Consider the following 4750-nt stretch of genomic DNA (forward strand, 5'->3'; position numbering starts at 1 on the left):
AACTTGAGTTGCACTGCCTAGAGAAAGGAAAGATGAAACATTTCAACAGAAGTTTGGCTATGAAAAAGAACAAGTGTGTTCAACAAGGGTTTCTCATCTCCTAGCTGGGCAGCATTTCCATTTGTGGTTGGGAATTCTCTTATGTGGGCAGAATAATGCAGGTACTGCCACCTTTCTTCTTCCTAGTTACCCCTTTTGTTTGATTACACTATGTACAGTTGATGGGCTACCTGGCACTACTGCTTGTTACGGCCTTCACTCCACAAAGTGATTAAATGGATGCCTAAATTTAAGCAGCACTAGCATAAGCCCCAGAAAAGTCAACATTCAAATCTCTTGCCTGAAAAGGGAAGCATCTCAGCACCCAAGTATAAACACTGGGCAACCTAGATAGTTCACCTTGACTCAAAGTTTCAAAATCTTTTATTATTTTTGTCATATACATCCTACATGTTATCTGTCTTATTCAGAAGATGGAAGAACATAAAAGTGAAGACTTAATTAGCATCCAAAAGACTAATTTCATGAACTCCTGCAGAAATTCTGCTAGGACCTGGCAGAATAAAAATGGTTAAGGTTTATATTGAAAAATTACAATTTTGTGTACTTGAAATTCTGCCTACCAACTCTCATGAGCTGGTTAGATAAATTAATAGAGTAAAGCAAGAGCTTTGGTCACAGAATCACAAAATGTTAGGGGTTGGGAGGCACCTTGAGAAGTCATCCAGTCTAATCCCCCTATCACAGCAGGGTCACCTAGGGCACGCCACACAGGAATGCATCTGGATGGGTTTTGAATATCTACAGAGGAGGAGACTCCACAACCTCACTGGGCAGCCTGCTCCAGAGCTCTGTCACCCTCACAGTGAAGAAGTTTTCCTTTATATTCACATGGAACTTCCTCTGCCCCAGCTTACATGGTCAGACCAGTGCCACCTACCATATTATAAGAAAATTCTTAGGCATCTAGTTAACATAATTATTTTGTTCTCCTGGACTCTAAAGCTGAAAATAGAAGGTAAACATGCAGTCGGAATCATCATCCAAACTACTATGCCAATACCTGCCACAAGAATCCTTTGCGATCAGGTTAAAGGTCTTCTGCTCGAACTTAGTCATTTTACAATCATTATATTATTCTACTAAAACAGATTCCATACTCAGCCTTTCCTCTCGCTTCAGTGAACTCTTGATACTGGTGTACAGAAGTAATGCTATTTTCAGACCACCATGAGTTGTGAACATGTATCCAGTCGAAGTCATGGGAGGTGTTCCAGGGCACCGATATTATTTTTCCTATACCAATAATGCAGATCCAAGATTATCTGCTGAGTCTGTCATGCAGATCAGAAGAGATTATGGGTCTTACAGTGCTAAGCCTATTTTATTAAATGGTAAAAAAATGTGAATGGAACCCATCAAATCCAAACAACTCCCGATTGTGTTTCCTAGGTGGCTAAGAATGCAGACAGAAGGCTAAGAAAACTTCTATTGTGTGTATAACTATGTACATACTTAGAGATACATGTACTTATGCCCATCTAAATACCATCCCCTCTCCTAAAGGTGTGCTATCTTTTGACAGACACCATGTTTCAGTATGAAGAAAGAAACCCAGACTTTTGCTGCCTGTTTTACCCTATGCTGCTGAAAATAGAGATTTCACTTGACAGCTTTGTTAACTGTTCTCACAGTATCATCCAACACTGTTTTTGTGTTGGCTGCTGCTGTCGTTGCTTTGCTTCCCTCAGCTTCTCTGTGAATACTATGCATGGTGAAGGTTATTTTAGTGATTCGCCTAACAAACCCCAGTTTCCTCCTGTGGAGATGCCCTAACTGTGCAAGTCCCAAAGCCCTCACGTGAATCCTCCAGAATGTTTTCTTGAATGCATCTACAAGCAGCTTAACAGGCCTTATTTTTCTTGACTAGGTAAGCACTAACATAGTGAACGAACCATTTGAATCTCTAATTTAACTCAAATTTCACTATAGAGGCATCACCTACATGCCACTCCAGATACAAAGCAAGAGAGGAGCTTATCTCAGGAAACTGCATTTGAACATTTCCACACTGAGCATGCAGCACCTCTGAGAAAAGCACTGAATGGAGATGCTTGGTCTTTTCCCTCCGCGTGGTCATCCCATGACTTCATTGCACACAGCAATGTGTTCTCTGCAATTGTGCTATTCCAGTGTTAGCCATTTTTGTCAGACTTGAAGTGCTGCATTCATTCTGTCCACAGTGGCAGCTTCATGGACACATCATATCTCACGCTGCTTCCTGACAGTAGCAAATATTTGCTCTTTTCAAATGCTAACTGGCAAAGACTTCTGAACTCAAAGCACAATGACCATAAACTGGTTAAATTCAAAGATAATTTGAACTCAGGTTTCCACAGTCTGCTTTTCTTCAAGGCTCCCTACAAGGTTTGCTTTTGCCCTGATTCTTCCTCAGAGCAGATAACAATACCTGACTATGAAAACATTTCCCCTTCTGAGGAGCTATTGGAAACAACTCAAGAGACCACCGGCAAACAGTGAAAACTTAAGGCAAAATAAATGAAATAAAAGGAACTTATTGAATAATCTTTTGCTACCTTCACAGGAGGAACCCTGAAAACACACTTGTAGCAGACATTAAATTGCTTGCAGATATGGTAAATTTTGAGCGGGTTGGAATAAAAAGTTTTGGAAGTGTAATTCATGCGTAATAAAATATAATCAGCAAATGTTTGAAGTGTTTTGTTTTTTCCCCTCAAGCATGGGGTAAAAACATTTTCCACGTTTTTGTGACCTTAAAGGTGGTATTTTGGTAAAATGCTGCTGTGTTCATTTCAGTTGCTCTTTGAAGTGCAGACCATAGGATTCTAAGTGCTGCAGTACTTTTATGGCTTCTGGCTAACTACTGGGTAGACTTCAAACGCTTAGTTTAGGCCTGAAAATTTCTTAAATGGACCAGGATTTCACCAGCTCAGCACACAATGGGAAACTTCCCATACTGGCCATGAGAGCAGAGCAATCATGGAGCAAATCTCTTCTACTTTTCCCAGGGCATATATTACAAGCAAACACAATTATTAGCTAGATTTCTGTGTGTGGGTGTATACAAACTCACTCCAATTTCCATACAACTATTAGAATCTGGCTATGCAGACACCTGAATCAAGAGGCACCATACAGATCTGATGGAAGAATTCTGATGCATTTATAAGTAGTCCAGTTTGCTTTCATCTGCTTTTTGCATATTGGTAACGCCAAGTACATCAGGATGCTTTCTAGTGGATACATTTTAGTGAATTAACCCAACCCAAACCTAAAGCTACAAAACAGATAGGGAACAAACAACTTGGTGAGATGGCAGATCAATACGATAAGGCATTTTAAAGATACATAGGAGTTTTGAGATGATGGAACTTACAGCATCTTTTAAGCAGCCCCAAACTACAAAGACTTTGAGAGTGTTTGCTCATGATATTCTGTTATTCCTGCAAAGGGTTTCTTACAGACTGTAGTGAAGTTCAAAATATTTGCTATTATATATTTATCCAAAAGGTGTTATTTAAATACAAGTGACCTTTGATTACAGACAGTCTCATAATGCAAAATACAAACTAAGGTCCAAATTCAGAATGGCTCAAACTTTCAATGGAGTCTTGGTTCAAGCCATTATAAATGTCACAGCTATTTGCAAAACTCAGATTGAGGTTTGAATGTCAATGCATGCATCAAGTTGGGGGTCTTAGCAGCCTGGTTATCTGCCTCAGGTTTCTCTCAAATTTTCATGAATTACTGTATTTTCAACAGTGAGTCAGATTCTGACAGGTTTAAGGAGCATTAGCTTTCAGGCAGAATAAAGAAGGTCTGCTAGAAAAATGCATGAAAAATGGCAAAGCCAGGTAAAAACAGATAAACAGCTGTGTCAAACTCATGCTGTGAAGGAACAAACATGCAGCCAGGAATATCTATTATATATATTAAAAAATGAACTGTCACAACTGAACTTCAGCAGAACAACAGGCTATATTTTGAGCCACTAGAGACAGTGAACATTTTAGCAGCCAAATGAATCCCTCATTCTATACTCACCATCCATGAAAGCTTGAACAGCCTTGTCTACATTGTTATCAAACTGCTGCAACACCAGAACTATCTCGTTATTGCTTTTGTTCGGAACAATTGATCGGATTGCATTGATCTGGAAGGAAAAAAACCAGGAAGACAACAACATATGAGTCTATCACTTCTTTAGACAAGAAGGTACCTCTGTACCAATGTATGTTCATATAAAATGCATACTATACATGACTTGTAAGCACAAGTATGTAGCAATGTGTCTGTATGAAGCAATGCTCATCTTCTCTTTACCTGCAAATAATGAAAAAAATTCCTTCAACCATAGAACTGTTAACCAGTAAGCCTGGAAGCAAATCCTGCCCTCAGTCACACTGGGAGAACTGTTTAATTAAACTGAGAGAACTGGGCCTTATACTTCTTTCACAGAATCACAGAACGTTAGGGGCTGAAAGGCACCTTGAAATGTCATCTGGATCAACTTCCCTGCCAGAGCAGGATCACCTATACCAGATCACACTGGAACACATCCAGATGGGTTTTGAATATCTCCAGAGAAAGAGACTCCACAATCTCCCTGGGCAGCCTGCTCCAGTGTTCCATCACCCTCACAGTGAAAAAAATTTATCCTTATGTTTACACGGAACCTCCTCTGCTCCAGCTTGCACCCATTGCCCCT

Source organism: Indicator indicator, chromosome 5, assembly GCF_027791375.1.
Source record: "Indicator indicator isolate 239-I01 chromosome 5, UM_Iind_1.1, whole genome shotgun sequence".
NCBI lineage: Eukaryota > Metazoa > Chordata > Aves > Piciformes > Indicatoridae > Indicator > Indicator indicator.